The sequence below is a fragment of the Sapajus apella genome, unplaced genomic scaffold, assembly GCF_009761245.1.
Source record: "Sapajus apella isolate SASKATOON/1434 unplaced genomic scaffold, GSC_monkey_1.0 scaffold149, whole genome shotgun sequence".
Taxonomy (NCBI): Eukaryota; Metazoa; Chordata; class Mammalia; order Primates; family Cebidae; genus Sapajus; species Sapajus apella.
Window position 1 is genome coordinate 2,000,129 of NW_022437089.1, and position 23,652 is coordinate 2,023,780.

At 36.4% G+C, this 23,652-nt stretch overlaps 1 long non-coding RNA gene across 1 annotated transcript; it reads left to right on the plus strand.

The window, feature by feature from the left end:
- Positions 1-1,233: 1,233 nt before the first annotated feature.
- LOC116541252 lies at positions 1,234-23,055 on the plus strand. The gene is made up of 3 exons (XR_004264763.1): positions 1,234-1,282; positions 22,318-22,321; positions 22,810-23,055. It is a non-coding gene; the product is annotated as an uncharacterized LOC116541252 (long non-coding RNA).
- The last annotated feature ends 597 nt before the right edge of the window (positions 23,056-23,652 follow it).

Below are 23,652 nucleotides of genomic sequence, written 5' to 3' on the forward strand. Positions count from 1 at the left end.
CATATCAATGTAATCATGAAATATGTGGTCTTAGTCACAAAAAGACAAGACCTTTATGATTCCACTTATATGAGGCATCTGAAAGTAGCCAAAATCATAGAAAGTAAAATGGTATTTGCCAGGGGTTGAGGGGAGGAAGAATAGGGAGTACAGTTTCAGTTTTGCAAGATAAGGAGAATTCTAGAGATGGATAGTGGTGATGGTTGCACAACACTACGAATGTCCTTAATGCCACTGAACTCTACACTTAAATATGGTTCAAGATGATACATTTTCTTATGTGTATTTTACATATTTTTAAAAGTAAAGTTTGTAATAAAAAAAGAAATATGTGGCCTTTTGTGTCTAGGTTCTTATTCCTATTGTAACATTTCCAGGGTTCATCCATGTTGCAGCATGATACTTCATTCATTTTCATGACTGACTCATATTCCATTGCATGGATCGACCACATTTTGTTTATGCATTCATCATTTGATGGGTATATGGGTACTTTCCACCTTTTGGCTACTGTGAATAGTACTGCTATAAACATTTGTGTACAAGTTTTTTGTTGAATATCTGTTTTAAGTTCTTTTGGCAAAATACCTAGAAGTGGAATTAGTGAGTCATATGGTAATTCTATGTTTAACTTATTGAGGAATCTCCAAAGTTATTTCACAGCAGCTGTAACATTTTGCATTCCCAACAGTAGTGTATGAGGGTCCTGATCTCTCCACATCGTCACCAAAACTTGTTTGCTATTTGCTTTGTTTGTTTATAATAGCTATTCCAGTGGCTGTGAAGTGGTAGCTTATGGTGGCTTTTTTTTCATTTTAAAATCGGATTTAGAGGATACAAATGCAGATTTCTTTCATGCATATATTGCATAGTGGTGAAGTCTGGGCATTTAAGTGTACCCATCACCCGAATAGTGAACACTGTACCCAATAGGTAATTTTTCAACCTTTGTTAACCTTCCACCCCTCCACCTTTTATAGTCTCCAATATCTATTATTCTACTCTATATGTCCATGTGTACCCATTGTTAAGCTCTCACTTACAAGCGAGAATATGTGATATTTGACTTTCTGTTTCTGAATTATTTTACTTAAGATAATGGACTCCAGCTCCATTCATGTTACTGTAGAACACATGACTTCATTATTATTTATGGCTGCATAGTATTTCATGTATATGTAAAATGTTGATGGGTAGATGTCCAGTAGCAGGATTGCTGGATCAAATGGTCTTTCTATTTTTAGTTCTTTGAGAAGTCTCCATACTGCTTTCCATAAATGTTGTGATAATTTACAGTCCCACTAACAGTGCATAAGCATTACATTTTTCTCCACATTCTCATCAACATCTGTTGTTTTTTCAATTTTTACGTAATAGCCATTCTGACTAGTGTAAGAAAGTATTGTGTATTTTTAATTTGTGTTTCTCTGATAATTAGTGATATTGAGCATCTTTTATATATTTGTTGGCCACTTGTATTTCTTTAAAAAAATACCCATTCACGCTCTTTGCCTACTTTTTTTCCCCCGTTTATTTATTTTATTGCATTTTAGGTTTTGGGGTACATGTGAAGAACATGCAAGATTGTTGCATAGGTACACACATGGCAGTGTGATTTGCTGCCTTCCTCCCCATCACCTACATCTGGCAGCTCTCCCCTTGCTATCTCTCCCCAGCTCCCCACCCCGCACCTTCCCTCCCCTATTTCCCCCCAACGGACTCCAGTGTGTAGTGCTCCCCTCCCTGTGTCCATGTGTTCTCATTGTTCAACACCCGCCTAAGAGTGATAATATGCGGTGTTTGATCTTCTCCTCTTGTGTCAGTTTGCTGAGAATGATGGTTTCCAGGTTCATCCATGTCCCTACAAAGGACACAAACTCATCGTTTTTGATGGCTGCATAATATTCCATGGTGTATATGTGCCACATTTTCCCTGTCCAGTCTATCATCGATGGGCATTTGGGTTGGTTCCAGGTCTTTGCTATTGTAAACAGTGCTGCAATGAACATTTGTGTGCACGTGTCCTTATAGTAGAACGATTTGTAATCCTTTGGATATATACCCAGTAATGGGATTGCTGGGTCAAATGGAATTTCTATTTCTAGCTCCTTGAGAAATCGCCATACTGCCTTCCACAATGGTTGAACTAATTTACACTCCCACCTACAGTGTAAAAGTGTTCCTATTTCTCCACATCTTCTCCAGCATCTGTTGTCTCCAGATTTTTTAATGATCACCATTCTAACTGGCGTGAGATGGTATCTCAATGTAGTTTTGATTTGCATTTCTCTGATGACCAGTGATGATGAGCATTTTTTCATATGTTTGTTGGCCTCATGTATGTCTTCTTTTGTAAAGTATCTGTGCATATCATTTGCCCACTTTTGAATGGGCTTGTTAGTTTTTTTCTCGTAAATCTGTTTTAGTTCTTTGTAAATTCTGGATATCAGCCCTTTGTCAGATGGGTAGACTGCAAAAATTTTTTCCCGTTCTGTTGGTTGCCGATTCACTCTAATGACTGTTTCTTTTGCTGTGCAGAGGCTGTGGAGTTTGATTAGGTCCCATTTGTCTATTTTGGCTTTTGTTGTCAATGCTTTTGGTGTTTTGGTCATGAAGTCCTTGCCTACGCCTATGTCCTGAATGGTTTTGCCTAGATTTTCTTCTAGGGTTTTTATGGTGTTAGGTCTTATGTTTAAGTCTTTAATCCATCTGGAGTTAATTTTAGTGTAAGGTGTCAGGAAGGGGTCCAGTTTCTGCTTTCTGCACATGCCTAGCCAGTTTTCCCAACACCATTTATTAAACAGGGAATCCTTTCCCCATTGCTTGTTTTTGTCTGGTTTGTCAAAGATCAGATGGTTGTAGACATGTTGTGTTGCCTCCGATACCTCTGTTCTGTTCCATTGATCTATATCTCTGTTTTGGTACCAGTACCATGCTGTTTTGATTACTGTAGTCTTGTAGTATAGTTTGAAGTCCAGTAGTGTGATGCCTCCCGCTTTGTTCTTTTTGCTTAGAATTGACTTGGCTATGCGGGCTCTCTTTTGGTTCCATATGAAGTTTAAGGTGGTTTTTTCCTTGTTGAGTTGTTGGAACTTCTTGTAGATTCTGGATACTAACCTTTGTTAGATACATAATTTGCAAATATTTTTTTCTCATTAGGTAGGTTTACTCTCTTGATTGTTTCTTTTGCTGTGTAGAAGGGTTTTAGCTTAACAGAGTCCTGGCTGTTTCTTTTTGTTTGTATTGCATTTGCTTTTGAGGACCTGGTCATAAATTCTTTGCCTAATCCAGGCTGATGTCCAGAAGAATTTTTCCTATATTTTCTTACAGGATTTTTACAGTTTCAGGTCTAAAATATAAATCTTTAATCCTTCTTGAGTTAATTTGTGTATATGGTGAGAGATAGGGGTCCAGTTTATGAGTTTTCCTAACACCATGTATTGAATAGGGTATTCTTTCCCCATTGTTTCATTTTTTCATTGTTGCTGAAGATCAGTTGTTCATAAGTACTTTATTTCTGGGTTTACTACTGTGTTCCATTGGTCTATATGTCTATTTTTATACCAACATCATGATGTTTTCAGTTACTAGAGCCTTGTAGTATAATTCAAAGTCAGATAATGTAATATTTCAAGCTTTGTTCTGTTTGCTTAGGATTGGTTTGGCTATTCAGACTCTTGGTTTCATATGAATTTTAAATTTTTTTAATTATGTGCAAAATGGTGTTGGTAATTTGATAGAGATTAAATTACCTTTAATCTGTAAATTTCTTTGAATCTGTAAATTTCTTTGAGCAGTGCAGTCATTTTAATAATATTGATTCTTTTGATCCATAAGCATGGGATTTTTCATTTGTTTGTGTCATATACCATTTTTTCATCAGTGTTTTGTAGTTCTTCTTGTAGAAATCTTTCACCTCTGTGATTAAATACATTCCCAGGCGTCTAAGTTTTTGTGCCTACTGTAAATGGAATTGAGTTCTTCATTTGGTTCTTTGCCTAAATTATATTGGTGTAGAGAAATGCTACTCTTTTGTACATTGGTTTTGTATCCTGAAACTTTTTTTTTTAATTGCATTTTAGGTTTTGGGGTACATGTGAAGAAATTGCAAGATTGTTGCATAGGTACACACACGGCAGCATGATTTGCTGCATTCTCCCCCTTCACCTGTATCTGGCATTTCTCCCCAACTCCCCACCCACTGCTGTCCCCCCAACAGACCCCATTGTGTGATGTTCCCTTTCCTGTGTCCATGTGTTATCACTGTTCAACACCCGCCTCTGAGTGAGAACATGTGGTGTTTGATTTTCTGTTCTTGTGCCAGTTTGCTGAGAATGATGGTTTCCAGGTTCATCCATGTCCCTACAAAGGACACGAACTCATTGTTTTTGATGGTTGCATAATATTCCATGGTGTATATGTGCCACATTTTCCCTGTCCAGTCTATCTTCAATGGACATTTTGGTTGGTTCCAGGTCTTTGCTATTGTAAACACTGCTGCAATGAACATTTGTGTGCATGTGTCCTTATAGTAGAATGATTTATAATCCTTTGGATATATACCCAGTAATGGGATTGCTGGGTCAAATGGAATTTCTATTTCTAGGCCCTTGAGGAATCACCATACAGTCTTCCACAATGGTTGAACTAATTTACACTCCCACCAACAGTGTAAAAGTGTTCCTATTTCTCCACATCCTCTCCAGCATCTGTTGACTCCAGATTTTGTAATGATAGCCATTCTAACTGGAGTGAGATGGTATCTCAATGTAGTTTTGATTTGCACTTCTCTAATGACCAGTGATGATGAGCATTTTTTCATATGTTTGTTGGCCTCATGTGTGTCTTCTTTTGTAAACTGTCTGTTCATATCCTTTGACCACTTTTGAATGGGCTTGTTTGTTTTTTTCTTGTAAATCTGTTTTAGTTCTTTGTAAATTCTGGATATCAGCCCTTTGTCAGATGGGTAGACTGCAAAATTTTTTCCCATTCCGTTGGGTGCTGATTCACTCTAATGACTTTCTTTTACTGTGCAGAAGCTGTGGAGTTTGATTAGGTCCCATTTGTCTATTTTGGCTTTTGTTGCCAATGCTTTTGGTGATTTGGTCATGAAGTCCTTGCCTATGCCTATGTCCTGAATGGTTTTACCTAGATTTTTTTCTAGGATTTTTATGGTGTTAGGTCTTATGTTTAAGTTTTTAATCCATCTGGAGTTAATTTTAGTATAAGGTGTCAGGAAGGGGTCCAGTTTCTGCTTTCTGCACATGGCTAGCCAGTTTTCCCAACACCATTTATTAAACAGAAAATCCTTTCCCCATTGCTTGTTTTTGTCAGGTTTGTCAAATATCAGATGGTTGTAGATATGTTGTGTCACCTCTGAGGCCTCTGTTCTGTTCCATTGGTCTATAACTGTGTTTAGGTACCAGTACCATGCTGTTTTGATTACTGTAGCCTTGTAGTATAGTTTGAAGTCCAGTAGTGTGATGCCTCCCGCTTTGTTCTTTTTGCTTAGAATTGACTTGGCTATGCACGCTCTCTTTTAGTTCCATATGAAGTTTAAGGTGTTTTTTTCCAGTTCTGTGAAGAAGGTCATTGGTAGCTTGATGGGGATAGCATTGAATCTGTAAATTACTTTGGGCAGTATGGCCATTTTCACGATATTGATTCTTCCTAACCATGAACATGGAATGTTTCTCCATCTGTTTGTGTCATCTCTTATTTCATTGAGCAGTGGCTTGTAGTTCTCCTTGAAAAGGTCCTTTACGTTCCTTGTTAGTTGTATTCTTAGGTATTTTATTCTCTTTGTAGCAATTGTGAATGGCAGTTCGTTCTTGATTTGGCTCTCTTTAAGTCTGTTATTGGTGTTTAGGAATGCTTGTGATTTTTTCACATTGATTTTGTATCCTGAGACTTTGCTGAAGTTGCTTATCAGTTTCAGGAGATTTTGGGCTGAGACAATAGGGTCTTCTAGATATACAATGATGTCATCTGCAAATAGAGATGATTTGACTTCCTCCTTTCCTATTTGAATACGCTTTACTTCTTTTTCTTGCCTGATTGCTCTGCCTAGAACTTCCAGTACTATATTGAATAGGAGTGGTGAGAGAGGGCATCCTTGTCTAGCGCCACATTTCAAAGGCAATGCTTCCAGATTTTGCCCATTCAGTATATTGGCTGTTGGTTTGTCATAAATAGCTTTTATTATTTTGAGATACGTTCTGTCAATACCTAGTTTATTGAGGGTTTTTTGCATAAAGGTCTGTTGAATTTTGTCAAAGGCCTTCTCTGCATCTATTGAGATAATCATGTGGTTTTTGTCTTTGGTTCTCTCAATATTTTAAAGATTTTTGGTAGAGCTCTTCCAAGATGTCTGACTAGAAGCATCTGGCACTTGGCTCCTTCACAAAGAAGAACCAAAGTGGGAATCCTGGAGGCAGAGGTTGCAGTGAGCTGAGATCACACCACTGCACTCTAGCCTGGGCAACAGAACAAGACTCCATCCAAAAAAAAAAAAATGAATAAGATAATTTTAAAAACATAGCTATCAGTAGCTTTCCTAACTATTGGCAAAGATCAATTAGAAAATATAATGGATGCTTCTGGTAGATGATCATCATGGTGGATCGGAGGCAGGACTAGATTGCAGCTGTGACTTGGATGGACAGAGCAGCATGTGGAAGCTTGCATTGTGAATTTTAGTTCCAGAATGACTGCAAGAACAAACGAGGAATCTCGAGATGACCCACACGCCCTCTGAATGAAGCAGACTGCTCCTGCAGGACCCAGGAAACATCCCAAATACTCAGCTGCAGCAAGACCTGCCCAAGGAGAGTCTGAGATCAAACACACCTAGCCCTGCCCCACTTGATGGGCCTTCCCTATCCACCCTGGTAGCTGAAGACAAAGGGCATATACTCTTGGGAGTTCTAGGGCTCCGCCCACCACCAGTTCCTTTCCATATTAACACACCTGATGCGTTCTGGAAAATGCTACCACTGGCAGGGCGCCAACCGGCACAAAAATAGAATATTAAACCAACAAAGCTCAGACCCATCAGAGTCCATTTCATGCCCACTGCTCTCTCTGCCTGAACAGGTGCTGGTGTCCATTGCTGAGAGATACATAGATGGTTCACAGTCACAGAACTCTGTGCAGACAACCCCCAGTACCAGCCCAAAACCAGGTAGACTTTCTGGGTGGCTAGACCAAAAAGAGAGATAACAGTCACTGCAGCTCTGCTCACAGGAAGCCATATCCATAGGAAAAGGGGGAGAGTACTACATCATGGGAACAACCTGTGGGACAAAAGAATCTGAACAACAGCCTTCAGCCCTAGACCTTCCCTCTGACAGAACCTACCCAAATGAGAAGGGATCAAAAAACCAACTTTGGTAATATGACAAAACAGGGCTCTTTAACACCCCCTCCAAAGTCACCAGTAGTGGATCAAAACCAAGAAGAAATCCCTGACTTACCTGAAAAAGGATTCAGGCTGTCAGTTATTAAGCTAATCAGGGAGGCACCAGAGAAAGGCAAAGCCTTGCAAAGCAATCCAAAAAATGATACAAGAAGCAAATGGAAAAATATTCAAGGGAATAGATAGCATAAATAAAAAGCAATCAAAACTTCAGGAAACATTGGACACACTTTTAGAAGTGCAAAATGCTCTGGAAAGTCTCAGCAATAGAAATTAACAAGTAGAAGAAAGAAATTCAGAGTTCAAAGACTAGGTCTTTGAATTAACCCAATCCAACAAAGACAGAAAAAAGAATAAGAAATATGAACAAAGGCTCCAAGAAGTCTGGGATTATGTAAAATGACCAAACCTAAGAATAATCAGTGTTCCCAATGAAGAAGAGAAATCTAAAAATTTGGAAAACATATTTGGGGGAATAATCAAGGAAAAGTTCCCTGGTTTTGCTGGAGACCTAGACATCCACATACAAGAAGCACAAAGAACACCTGGAAAATTTACAGCAAAAAGATTGTCACCTAGGCACATTGTTATCAGGTTATATAAAGTTAAGAGGAAGGAAAGACTCTTAAGAGCTGTGAGACAAAAGCACCAGATAACCTATGCAGGAAAACCCGTCAGATTAACAGCAGATTTCTAAGCAGAAACCCTATAAGCTAGAAGGAATTGGGGCCCTATCATCAGCCTCCTCAAACAAAACAATTATCAGCCACAAATTTTGTATCCAGCAAAACTAAGCATCATATATGAAGGAAAGATACAGCCTTTTTCAGAAAAATGCTGACAGAATTTGCTTCTACCAAGTCATTACTACAAGAATGCAAAAAGGAGCTCTAAGTCTCAAAATAAATCTTGGAAACACATCAAAATAGAACCTCTTTAAAGCATAAATCACACAGGCAGGACCTATAAAACAAAACTACAATCTAAAAAGCAAAAACAAAAAACAAAAAAACCAAGGTACACAGGCAACAAATCAATGGTACCTCACATCTCAATACTAACATTGAATGTAAATGGCCTAAATGCCCCAGTTAAAAGATACAGAACCACAAAATGAATAAGACATCACCAACCAACTATCTGCTGCTTTCAGGAGACTCACCTGACACATAAGGACTCACATGAATTTAAAGTAAATGGGTGGAAAAAGGCATTTCATATGAATGAACATCAAGAATGAGCAGGGGTAGGTATTTGTATATCAGACAAAACAAACTTTAAAGCAACAGCAGTTAAAAGAGACAAAGCGGGACATTATACAATGGTAAAAGGCCTTGTCCAACAGGAAAATATCTCAATCCTAAACATATATGCACCTAATGCTGGAGTTCCAAAATTTATTTTCTATTTTATTTTATTTATTTATTTATTTTGAGATGGAGTCTCGCTCTGTTACCCAGGCTGGAGTGCAGTGGTGCAAACTTGGCTCACTGCAACCTCTGCTTCCAGGGTTCAAGTGATTCTCTTTCATCAGCCTCCCTAGTAGCTGGGATTACAGGTGCATGCTACCATGTCCAGCTAATTTTTGAAATTTTAGTAGAAACAGGGTTTCACCATGTTGGCCAAGCTGGTCTCTAACTCCTGATCTCAGGTGATCCACCTGCCTCAGCCTCTCAAAGTGCTGCCATTACAGGTGTGAGCCACTGTGCACATCCCCAAATTTATAAAACAACTATTAATAGACATAAGAAATTAGATAGAAAGTAACAATAATAGTGGGGGACTTCAATACTCCATTGACAGCACTGTACAGGTCATTGAGACAGAAAGTTAACAAAGAAAAAATGGATTTAAACTATACCTTGGAACATATGGACTTAACAGATATATACAGAACATTTCATCCAACTACTGCAGAACACACACCTAATCAACTTCCCATGGAGTTTTCTCCAAGATAGACTATATAATAGGCCATAAAAAGAGTCTCAATAAATTTTTTAAAAATTAAATTACATCAAGCACTCCCTCAGACCAAAGTAGAATAAAACTGAAAATCAACTCCAAAAGGAACCTTCAAAACCATGCAAATATATGAATATTAAATAACCCGCTCCTGAATGAGCATTGGGTCAAAAATGAAATCAAGATGAAAATTTAAAAATTATTTGAACTGAATGATGATAATGACACAACCTATCAAACCTCTGGGATGCAGCAAAGGTGGTGTTAAGAGGAAAATTCGTAGCCTTAAATGCCTATATCAAAAAGATTGAAAGCATAAACTGGCATTTTAAGGTTACATCTCAAGGAACTAGAGAAACAAGAACACACCAAAACCATACTCAGCAGAAGAAAGGAAATAACCAAGATCAGAGCAGAACTAAATGAAATTGAAACAAAAAATACAAAAGGTAAATGAAACAAGCTGTTTTTTTTAAAAGATAAATAAAATTGTTAGACCATTAACAAGATTAACCAAGAAAAAAAGAGAGAAAATCCATATAATCTCATTAAGAAACAAAATAGGAGATATTACAACTGGCACCACTGAAATACAAAAGATAATTCAAGGCTACTATTAACAACTTTACACACATAAATGAGAAAACCTAGGTAGATACTCTGAACAGATCAATAACAAGCAGTGAGATTGAAATGGTAATTTAAAAATTACCAACAAAAAAAGTCCAGAACCAGATGTATTCACAACACCATAGAAACATCTTCAGAAAGAAGCAACTGTTACAATGATGCAGTTATCAACGTAAAAACACAGGAAACATGAAAAAGCAAAGAAATATAACACCTACAAAGGAACACAATAATTCTCCAGAACAGATTCTAATGAAAAAGAATTCAAAATGAAGACAACAAAGAAGTTCAGTGAAATGCAAGAGAACATGGGTAAACAATAAGAAGAAACCAGAAAAATAATTCAGGATATGATTAAAAATTTGCCAAAGATATAGATATCATACAAAGACATCACCAAACAGAAATTCTGGAACCAAAGTTAATTGAATAAAATATAAAATATATGCAAAGCCTCACCTTAGACTAGAACAAGCAGAAGAAAGAATCTCAGAACTTGAAGACAGGTCTTTTGAAATAACCAAGTCAGGCAAGAATAAATAAAAAAGAATTTAAAAGAATAAGTAAATCTTTCATGACATAGGAGACATGATAAAACAAAATATCTCTATCATCAGAGTCCCAGAAAGTGAAGAGAAGACACAAAGGATAGAAACTTATGTAACAAAATAATAGCTGAAAACTTCTCAAGTCTAGCAAGAAATTTAGGCATGCAGATCCAGAAATCACCAAATACATACAATTCAAAGAGGTCTTTTCCAAGTCACATTATAGTTAAATTGTCAAGAGTCAAAGATAAGAAGAGAATTCAAAAAACAGCAAGAAAAAACACCTAATCACTAAAAAGGGAACCCCATCAGGCTAACAGTGAATTTCTCATCAGAAACCTTACAGGCCAGGACAGAATGGGATAATATACTCAAAACATTGTAAGAAAAAAAAAAAACCACCCCTCAAAAATACCATAGCCAGCAGTTATCATTCATAAATTAAGGAGAAATAAAGTACATCCCAGACAAGCAAAAGCTAAGGCAATTCAGCACTGCTAGACCAGCCCTACAAGATATGCTTAAGGGAGTCCTAAAACTGAAAGCAAAGGGATGATATCTACCATCATTAAAACATATGAATATATAAAACTCATTCATAGAACAAACACACAAATAAGGAAAAGAATAAAATGTTACCACTATGGAAAACTGCCAAACCACAATGATAAACAAGAAGAGTGAAAGAAATGAACAAAGAATATACAAAACAACCAGAAATCAATTGAAATTGATTTGACAGGAATAAGGCCTAACATATCCATAATAACCTTGAATGTAAATGGATCAACCTGTACAGATAAAAGATATAAACTGGCTAAATGATTGAATAAACATGACTACATTATATGCTGCCTAAAAGAAACTCATCTCACTTTTAAAGATACTTATAAACTGAAAGTAAAGTGATGGAGACAGATATTTCATGCAAATCAAAACCAAAACCAAGAAAGACTAGCTATGCTTATATAAGATTAAGCAGACTTTAAGTCAGAAACAGTAAAAACAGACAAAGAAGGGCATTATACAATAATAAAGGGATCAATTCAGCAAGAGTTGATAACAATTCAAACTATATATGCACCCAACACCAGAGTATCCAGATGTATAAATTAGATACTATTAGATCTAAAGGGAGAGATAGACCCAATATAAAAGTAGTCGGGGAATTAAGCATCCCACTCTCAGCAAAAGACAGATCATCTAGACAGAAAATCAACAAAGAAACATTGGATTTAAAATGCACTTTAGGCAAAATGAATCTAACATACATTTATAAAACATTTCATCCAACAGCTACAGAATACACATTTTCTTATAAGCACATGGAAAATTTTCCAGAATAGGCCATATGTTAAACTACACAAGTATTTACAAAAAAAAAAAAAAAAAAAAAAAAAAAAAAAAAAAATCAAGTGTCTTCTAAGACCACAATTAAATAAAATTAGAAATCAGTAACAAGGTACTTTGGAAACTGTACAACTATGTCGAAATTAAAGAACATGCTCTTCAAAAACCATTGGGTCAATAAAGAAATTGCAATGAAAATTTAAAAAATGTATTGAAACAATTGAAAACTGAAATACAACATACCAAAAATTATGGCATACAACAAAGGCAGTGCTAAGAGGAAAGTTTATAGCAATAAATGCCTATATTTAAAAAGTAGAAAGTTTTCAAACAATCTAACAATTTACCTCAAAGAGCTAGGAAAGCAAGAACAAACAAATCTCAAAATTACTGAAAGAAAATTAATGACAAAGATCAAAGCAGAACAAAACAAAATAGAGACTAAAAATATTTACAAATGCTCAACAAAACAATAGGTTGGTTTTTGAAAAGGTAAAAAATAATTGGTAAACTGCTAGCTAGACTAACAAGACAAAAAGAAGATCCAAATAAACAAAATCAGAAATGAAAAAGGTGATACTACAACTGATATCAGAAAAATACAAGAGATAATCAGAGACTGTTATAAACAACTATATGCAAACAAACTGGAAAGCTCAGAGAAAATGAGTAAATTCCTGGATGGATACAATCTATCAAAATTGAATCAGGAAGAAATGGAAAATTTAAACAGATCAGTAATGAGTAATGAGACTAAAAGAGTAATAAAGTCTCTCAACAAATAAAAGTCCAGGACCAGATGGCATCATTGCCGAATTCTACCAAGCATACAAAGAAATAACACCAATTCTCAAATGATTCCAAAAAAAGTGAAGAGGAGGGAATTATTCCTAACTTGTTCTATGAGGCCAGTATTACCTTGATACCAAAATCAGAAAGGGATACAATAAATTTAGAAAAGTACAGGCCAATATCTCTGACGAAAGTAGCTGCAAAAATTCTCAACAAAATACTAGCAAACTGAGCCCAACAACACAAAAAAAGATAATACACTATGGTCAAGTGGGATTTATACCAGGGATGCAAAGATGATTCAGCATATGCAAATCATTGAGTGTCATGCATCACATCAAAAGAATGAGGGACAAAAAAACATATGATCATCTCAATAGATGTAGAAAAAGCATTTGATAAAATTCAACATCCCTTCATGATAAAAAAAAAAAACAAAAAACTGTCAACAAACTAGGCGTAGAAGGAACTTACCTTAGCATATGAAAAGCCAAATATGACAGACTCAAAGTTAGCATCACAGTGAACGGGGAAAGCCTTTCCTCAAAAAACTGGAACAAGACAAGGATGCCCACATTCACCAACCCTATTCAAATAGTACTGGAAGTCCGAGGTATAGCAGTCCTAGGCATAGCAATCAGGCAAAATAAATAAATAAATAAATAAAAAGTACCCACATTGGAAAAGAGGAAGCAATATGTTCCTCTTTGCAGATGATATGATATTATATTTAGAAAAACCTAAAGACTTTACCAAAAACTCTTAACTCTGTTAATAATTTCAGGAATGTGTCAGGATACAAAATCAATGTACAAAAATCAGTAGCATTTTGGCTGGGCATGGTGGCTTATGCCTGTAATCCCAGCACTTTGGAAGGCTGAGGTAGGCAGAGTGTTTGAGGTCAGGAGTTAGGGACCAGCCTCCAAAATGGTGAAACCCTATCTCTACTAAAAATACAAAAATTAGCTGGGTTTGGTTGGGCACACCTGTAATCCCAGCTACTTGGGTGGCTGATGCAGGAGAATCACTTGAACCCAGGAGGCAAGGGCTGCAGTAAGCTGAGATGGCACCACTGCACTCCAGCCTGGGCAACAGAGTGAGACCCTGTCTCAAAAAAAAAAAAAAATCAGTAGCATTTCTATATGTCAATAGTGAGCTAGCTGAGAAATATATTGAGAAGTCAATCCGATGTATATTGGCTCCAAAAAATTAGAATACATAGAATAAATTTACCAAGGAGGTGAAAGACCTCTACAAGAAAAACTACAAAACATTGATTAATGAAATGGAAGAGAACAAAAACAAATGAAAAGACGTTCCATGCTCATGGATAAGAAGAATCAATTTCTTAAAATGACCATACTATGCAAAGCAAACTACAGATTCAATGCAATCCCTAACAAAATACCAATTTCATTTTTCACAGAAATAGATAAACAATCCTAAAATGTGTATTTAACCAAAAAAGAGCCTGAATAGCCAAAGCAAATCTGAGCATAAAGAACAAAGCCAGAGGCTTCATACTAGGTGTCTTCAAAATATATTATAGGGATATACTAACTAAAATAGTATGATATTGGAATAAAAACAGACACATCGACCAATGGAACAGAATAGAGAACCCAGAAATAAATCCACGTACAACTGATTTTCAACAAAGGCTCCAAGAACATACATTGGAGAAAGGACATCTTCTTCAATAAGTGGTTCTGAGAAAACTGGACAGACTTATGCAGAAGGATGAAACTAGACTCCTATCTATCACCATGTACAAAAATCAATTCAAGATGAAAATAAAGACAAATATAAAACCAAAACTATAAAAGTTCTAGAAGAAATCAGGGGAATCATTTCTGCACATTGGTATAGGCAAAGTTTTTATGGCCAAGACCTCAAAAGCACAGAGAACAAAAATAAAAACAGACAAATAGGACTATATTAAACTAAGAAACTTCTTCACATGGGCAGCCCCCTGGCACCAAGCAGCCTGAAAGTGCCCCAGCCCAGAAGCTAAGAAACTTCTTCACAGCAAAGGAAACAATCAACAGAGTGAAGAGACAACCTGTTGAATTAGAGAAAATAACTATTATTAGAATGGCTATTATGAAAAAGACAAAAAATAACAGATACTGCCAAGGATGCAGATAAAAGGGAATTATTGTACAGTTTGTGGGAATGTAAACTAGTGCAGCCACTATGAAAAACAGTATGAAGATTTCTCAAAAAACTAAAAATAGAACTATCATACAATCCAACAATCCCACTTCTGGGTATTTGCTGACAGGAAAATAAATCAGCACATCAAACGAATACCTGCATTCACATGTTTATTGCAGCACTATTCAAATAGAAAAGGTATGGAATCAACCTGCCTATCAATGGATGAATGGATAAAGAAGATCTATGTGTGTGTGCGTGTGCGTGTGCGTGTGCGTGTGTGTGTGTGTGTGTATGCAAAGTAATACTATCAGACCATAAATAAGAATGAAATCCTGTCATTTGAAGCAACATGGATAGAGCTGGAGGTGATTATATTAAGTACAATACTAAGCCAGGCACAGAATGACAAATTTCACGTTCTCATTCATATGTGGAAACTAAAACAGTTGAACTTGTAGAGGTAGGGAGTAGAATGATAGATACCAGAGAGTGGGAAGGTTATATGTGAGGGAGAGGGAGCTGAAGAGAGGTTTGTTAATGGATACACATATACAGTTAGAAGAAAGAAATAAGATCTAATGTTTAATATCAGAGCAGAATGACTATACTTAGCAACAATGTATTATACATTTCAAAATGACTAGAAGAGAGGACTTGAGATGTGCCCAACACATAGAAGTGGTGAACATTTGAGATGATAGCTACCCTAAATGCCCTGACTTGATCATTATAAAGTCTACCATGTAACAAAACATCACATATACCCCATTAATAGGTACAAATATTATGTATCAATAAAAGAAAAAGACAAAAAGAGGTATGCTTAGATTTACCTTTTAATCATATATATGTAAACCCATCAAAATGTAGCCCTAGAGAGAAGGTGAAGAAGAAATGTTCTTAAATAGTATGTTATAAACATTTGAAATTCTCTTAAAAATTTTAGGCATGTTGGAGTCAAGTTTTAGTTGGAACTTGAGTTCAGAGTACTCTTTGCTCTCCTTCTCCTAGAAGTGTTTTCAAAATAAATTTCCACAAGTTTATGTACTAGAAATGGGAACTCAGTATCTAGCTCCCTATTCCACCTCTTGCTCTAGCTATCATTGCCTTTTTTATTTACAATGATCCATGGAATTTAAAACTGTTATTATTCTTAATTTTTTTAATTGACAGTGATTTCCCAATCCTACCTAGGATTCAAGACACAAAGATAGAGGTAATGGATCTACAAAAGGCCCACGAATTTGCTTCCTCTTGTCATAGCTTTCTTAAGGTTTTAGAGACCATCAGATTGGTACAGTTATATCTATAGACCTGGACTACAAGTCTCTCTCCTAGATACTTACTGAGCAAAGCAGATGGGCACATGTTATATTTTTCCATCTTTCTTTACCTCTGTCTTCTCTGATTATTTACTCTTAGGGTTTTCAGATTATATTTACTTAATGTTACAGTTTTTAACTCAGATTTTCTGCAGTTTCTACTTATGCTTAACATTTTTTGTTATTGCTCTTCTCTATCATGATCTTAGTCATTTTACAATCATGTGTACCTACATATACACATGCACACACAAACCATTTCCTAGTCCATATTTTATAAAAAAATTCACATACAGCAATCCAAACAAAAATAATATTAATATTTGTATGGGATCGTTGAAGTGGAGGTGAATCCTTGGGTACTCTGCACATGTTACTTCTACAGATGATGGTTTGACTTTATCAGCTACAATGCGACAACATTAGGTTACAGATAAGAATTTTGGTTTCCTAAGCTAAAACTCATGAAGCATAAAAAAACAACAACAACAAAAAAGAATTTTGGATTACATTTCAAGCCTAGTTTATGGTACAATAGTGGATTGGATTAGGGCAGGCGAAGAAGCACATCATTTCCTGTGGAATTATTTTTTGTCACTATAGTATAATTTTAATTATTCATTGAACACATTTTTCTAGTAGAAGCCAAAACTTCAAACTAGTTCAGTGCAGAATACCTATGTAGACCCTGTTGGTATTTCAAATGATTAGTTAAAATGATTGATTTTGCATAGCAGTAAAAAGTAGTCTTTTTACTTGTTCTACCTGTTTTTCTTTCTGGGTGTGTGTCTTGGTCTCTCTCTCTCTCTCTTTCTGTGTGTGTGTGTGTGTGTGTGTGTGTGTTCTCTCCCTTCTATCCCCCTCTTACACACATGACACCTCACAAACCAAGAGGCAAAAAGAATCTTTAAGGAGTTTGAGGGTAGTGATTCTGAATTTCAGTGCCATTGTGAGCTGGATGCAGGCAAGTGAGTAAGCAAAGTACCAAATGGCTGTTCTGGGACAATTTCTGAGATGCAAAGACTTGCATTTGGGATCAGTGCTGAGTTGTCTCTTTCTGATATTTGTGCTAGAAGTAGCCCCAGAATTTTCTGATGAGTTAATAATTTCTGATCCTATTTCTTCTTTTGACACTAACACAGTCTCCATCCCTATCTACACCACACATTTATTTATTGTTAATATTTGATATTACATTTATTTATTTAGTTATTATTGCCTATTACTGTTGTGTAATGAGTAGAGAAAACATCTGTGAGTTGATTTTTCCTGATACCATCTGATTAACACCACTGAAGAGGAAGGGGGCTACACTGAGTCAAAGCATTCTTGGAATATACATGGTAGAGCTAATTTTAGAGTCAAATGTAAGGGAGTTTTAAGAAAATTGGTGTGAGAAGAGGATAGAAGATGAGAGAAGAGTTTCTTCTTATTATCAACACAAGAGCTTAACTTAAAAAAAAAACTTTTTCCAACTGTTTCTTGCTGCTTTTGGGGCCTGAATATCCTGTGTTTATTTGTAAGAGAAAGGTGTGTGGTGTTAGAGAACTGCTAAGGTAAGAAAAGGAAGCCAATAATAAATAATCTGTGAGGTCATATGTGAGATACCAAATATCTCATTTTTTCCCCAAAGGTCTAAGTGTTGTTTGGCTGTATTAAATGTTTCAGAGGAAGGTCTCTTCTTGTTACTGAAAATATTCATTATCTTTCTGTCCCAATGCCCAGATTATACAAAAATATTTCAGAGGAAGAGATGGATTAAAGACCAAATACTTTTCTGGAGAACACAAAGTTGAAACCTTCATCAGCAGAGCAAAGTAGATGAAGACAATTATTTTAACAATTTAGGACAGCTGTCTTATTGTGGCAGGTCAGGTCTCATTAATGCAGGCCTACATAACAGCTGTTTCAGCACTGACTGAGTGGTTAAGTTAAATATTAAAAACTGAAAGGCCAGTGCCCCTATACAGATGTTAGAATGTAACGAAAGCCCACCAAGAGTTTTGCCCAGGTCTTTCCTGGGCGTTGAAGCATGACAAGATAATGAAGGAATTCTTAACAGTCCCATTTAGGATTAAATAAGTTTTATTGGGTGTCTGAAGAAACTCCCCAGGCCTCCACAAACAAGTTTATTGGGAGTCTGAAGGAATTTCCCAAATTTCCATGATTTAGCAGGAGACAAGATAAGGGTAATCACCCCAGCACTTGGATGCATCTAGAGTAAGTAAATAAACTAAGGCTCCAGAGGAAGGTCTTCAGAACTCCTATCTTAGTTATATATTAAAAGAAGTTAATCACTTATGTCTTTAGATGAATGCACACTTACACATATAGCTTAGAAGGTATATAAGCTCTGGAAAACTTCGTAATTTTCAGTTTGTCTGGCAATATTTTCTGGGCCTTCTCCCTGTAACTGGTTACAGAAATAAAAACTCTGTCCTTGCCCAGTTCATCTGCATGTTGTTATTAGGCCATGAGAAATAGCAGCCTGTCCCTCAGTTTGGTCCAGGAACATTATCAATGGGGAACGAATTGACAGTTTGTCTAATTTGGAGAATTTTATGCCTATATTAATCAAATTGACTAAGAATATATCTTTCTGTTTGGTTTATGTAGCCACAGCTTCTGAAAGTCCTTCCTCTGCCTTCCCCCCAGATAATTTTTCTTGAGGACGTTAGTAAAGTGACACTTGTGAGCATCAGCCCTGACTTAAGTGTCAGGAAAATGTTTTTCTTCCCTTGCTGTATAGATATAGAAACGCGTTGAATGAAAGGCAGATATTTGACCATGGGAATAAGTAAGTGGAAAAGCCAGATCCACTCTTTTGGATGATAAGATGAATTGTATTATCCACAACATTTTTAAAGCTTATGATACTAACTGAGTTGTTAACAGTTATCCAGATCATTGTGAAGCAAGATCCTTGGCCCATTATTTAATACTGGAAACTTAGAGTTTCTGTTAATTAGTTGGGTCAATAATCTAAATGCCAAATTTGATGCCATTGCCTTTCTTGTTTTGTTCCATTGTAAGTGATTGTATTTTTGTTGTTGAAAGCTTAATAAAGTTACGTTCAAACTCTAAAAAATATGATCATACTTAAAGCCACTAGACTTCAGAAGCCAAACTCATGCTATTTTTATTCCCTTTTCATAGAAGAGGAACCTCAGACACAGAGAGGTTATGTAATTGAGGAAAGAAGGCAGAGGTCCATGCTTAAGGTCCAGCATCAAGTAACAGATGTGAGGAAGGGGCATCAGGGTTTACATAAGAGACAAGTGGAGAAATCTGGGCTTAAGAAGTTCAGAGATGGAGCAGGAGGTAGAGAGCACAAAAGATGGAGGTAAACAGTTCAGAACAAATGGTATGAGAATGTGAGGAACTGAGGGCTGCCTTCTCTTCTTACTGAGGAGATATTTACATGTTATAAATGCAGGATCACTGACTGGAAGTGGATGTGCTGGACCACACCTTCTCCCCTCATGCCTTCTGTGCTGGACAGATCATAGGTGAACTCTTGCCCAGATTTTCTGAGGGAAAGGTTATGTTGTACTCTGGAGCAAATTTTAGGTAGGATATGAAATTAAATCAGCTCACATACTATTTCTACTAGGCCATAGGCTTATATTTTCTTATTAGATTATACATCAAAATTGACTTTAACAAAAAGTGATTCTAGGATCCCTATCATCTTAGTCAGTTCAGGCTGCTATAACAAAATACCACAGACTGAGTGAATTAAACAACAGAAATTTGGTTTCTAGTGAGGGCTCTCTTTTGCATTTCAGGTTTATAGATAGCTACATTCTTCTTCTTCTTCTTTTTCTTTTTTTTTTGGAGATGAAGTCTCACTCTGTCACCCATGCTAGTGTGCAGTGGCATGATCTTGGCTCACTGCAACTTCTGCCTCCCAGATTCAGGCAATTCTCCTGCCTCAGCCTCCTGAGTAGCTGGAATTACAGGCATGTGACACCATACCCAGCTAATTTTTGTATTTTTAGTAGAGACAGGGTTTCACCATGTTGGTCAGGCTGGTCTCGAACTCCTGACCTTGTGATCCACCTGCCTCAGCTTCCCAAAGCGCTAGGATTATAGGCATGAGCCACCGTGTCCAGCTGATAGCTACCCTCTTGCCTGTGTCCTCACATGGCAGAGAGAAGGATCTCTGGTATCTCTACCCCTTCTTATGAAGGCACTAATACCTTCATTGGGGCTCAACTCTCATGATCTCATCTAAGCCTAACTACTTCCCAAAGGCCTCTTCTCCAAATACCATCAGATTGTGAGTTAGGGCTTCAGCATATAAACATGCATATATGATATATACTCTTTCTTTTCCTGCAAGTTTTTGGGTCAGATTTTGGCAACAAAGTTATGCTGGTTTCATAAAAATGAGTTAAGAAGCATCATTCAGTCTCTGTTTTTGAATAAACTTGTTTTAAATTGGCGTTTTATTTCTCCCTTATGTATCTGATAGAACTCACCAGTAATACTATATGAGTCTGAGATTTTCTTCATAAAAAAGGTTTTTTGTTCTGTTGAAGTCCCCTATTGCATTTTTTAGTTTTGCCACTGTATTCTTCATATCCAGAACTTCTGTTTGGGTCTTTTTTTTTTTTTTATAATTTCTATGTTTTTGTGACTTTTTGTTCATGTATTGTTTTCCTGATGTTGAATGGTCTATCTGTGTTCTCTTGTAGCTTGCTGAGCTTCTTTAGACTTATTATTTTGAATTCACCATCAGACAGTTCATAAGTCTCCACTTATTTTGGGTGGGTTACTGGAAATTTGTTGTGTTGCTTCGAAGTGTCATGTTTCCCTGATTTTTCACATTTCATGTAGCTTAGCATTGGAGTCTATACATTTATTCTTATTTAAATTTTTGATACCTTGTATTTGTACATATTTATGGTTTATATGTGAAATTTATTACATGTGTAGAATATGTAATGATAATGTCAGGGTGGGATGGTTAATATTGAATGTCAGTTTGATTGGCTTGAAGAATGCAAAGTATTGATCCTGGGTGTGTCTATGAAGATGTTGCCAAAGAAGACTAACATTTGAGTCAGTGGGCTGGGAAAGGCAGACCCACCCTCAATCTGGGTGGGCACAATCTAATGAGCTGCCAGTGTGGCCAGAATAAAAGCATGCAGGAGAACGTGAAAAGACTAGACTAGCTTAGTCTTCCCGCCTACATTTTTCTCCCATGCCAAATGCTTTCTGCCCTCAAACATTAGATGCCAAGTTCTTCAGCTTTGGAACTCTTGGACCTTCAACCACAGACTAAAGGCTGCACTGTTGGCTTTCTCACTTTTAAGATTTTGGGATTCAGACTGGCCTCCTCTCTCCTCAGCTTGCAGATGGCCTATTGTGGGACCTCGCCTTGTGATTGTGTGAGTCAATACTCCTTAATAAAATCCTTTTATATATACATCTATCCTACTAGTTCTGTCCCTCTAGAGAACCCTAATACACAGGATATATAGAATGTCCATCACCCAAATATTTATCATTTATATATGGGTACATTTCAAGTCTTCTATTTTTTAAAAAATACAATGCATTGTTGTTAATTATAATCACTGTATTCTGCTATCAAACATTAGACAATATTTCTTCTATCTAGCTGTATTATTGTACCCATTAACCAGCCTCTCTTTCACCAACCCATACACACTTCCCAGTCTCTGGTATCCATCATTTCACTTTTTATCTCTTTGTGGTCTACTTGTTTAGATCCCATGTATGAGTGAGAACATGTGAAATTTGTCATTCTGTGCCTGGCTTATTTTACCTAACATAATGAACTCCAGTTCCATCCATATTGCTGCAAATAACATGATTAAATTCTTTTTTTATGGTCAAATATATAAAGACCAAATCCTCTTTATCCATTTGTGCATTAATAAACATGTAGGTTGCCCATATCTTTGCTATTGTGAATAGTATGGCAATAAACATGGGAGTGCATGCATCTTTTTGATATATTAATTTCTTTTCTTTTAGATAAATACCCACAGAGCGATTGTTGGATTGCACGGTAGTTCTATTTTTAGTTTTTTAAAAAAATATATTTTATTGCATTTAAGTTTGGGGCTACATGTCAAGAACATGCAAGATTTTTGCATAGGTACGTACATGGCAATGTGGTTTTCTGCCTTCCTCCCCATCACCTATATCTGGCATTTCTCTCCATGTTATCCCCCTAACTCCCCATCCCCACTGTCCCTCCCCTAGCTCCCCACCACAGACACCAGTGTGTGATATTCCCCTTCCTGTGTCCATGTGTTCTCATTGTTCAACACCAACCTATGAGTGAGAACATGTGGTGTTTGATTTTCTGTTCTTGTGTCAGTTTGCTAAGAATGATGGTTTCCAGGTTCATCCATGTCCCTACAAAGGACACGAACTCATTGCCTTTTATAGCTGCATAGTACTCCATGGTGTATATGTGCTACATTTTCCCTGTGCAGTCTATCATCGACGGGCATTTGGGTTGGTTCCAAGTCTTTGCTATTGTAAACAGTGCCACAATGAACATTCATGTGCATGTGTACTTATAATAGAATGATTTATAATCTTTGGATATAAATCATTATACTGTTTTCCATAGGGGATATAGTAATTTACATTCCCATCAACACTGTAAAAGAGTTCCCTTTTCACCACGTCCTTGCCTACAATTGTTATTTTTGTCTTTTTAGGAATAGCCATCCTAACTATGGTAAGATGATATCGCATTGTGGTTTTGATATGCATTTCCCTGAGAATTCATGATTTTGACCATTTGTTCATATAGCTCTTGGTCATTTGTATGTCTCCTTTTGAGAAATGTGTATTCATGTCCTCTGCCCACATCTTGTTGGGATTATTTACCTTTTTAAGTTGTTTGAGTTCCTTGTATATTCTGGATATTAATTCCTTGTCAGATGAGTAGTTTGCAAATATTTCCTCTTATTCAAGAGGTTATTTCTTTACCCTATTGATTTCTTTCTTTTCTGTGCAGGAGCTTTTTAGTTGAATATAATCCCATTTGTCTATTTTTGGTCTTGTTGCCTGTGCTTTTGAGGACTTAGTTATGAAATTACTAGACCAAGGTGCTGAGGAGTTTTTCCTAGGTTTTCTTCTAGTTGTTTTATAGTTTCAGGTCTTATGTTTGTCTTTAATCTATCTTGAATTAGTTTTTGTACATAGTGAGAGATAGGGCTCCAGTTTCACTTTGTTGATTATCATTATCCAGTTTTCCAACACTATTTGTTTAAGAGGGTATCCTCTTTCCCCAATAAAAATTCTTGAAGACGTTGTAATAATTGATTGGCTGTAAGTCTGTGGATTTATTTCTGTGTTCTCTATTCTGTTCTTTCAAGGTATGTGTCTATTTTTATACTAGTACCATGCTGTTTTGGTTAATATAGCCTTATATTTTGAAACCCGGTAGTGTGATTCTTCCAGCTTTGTTTTTATT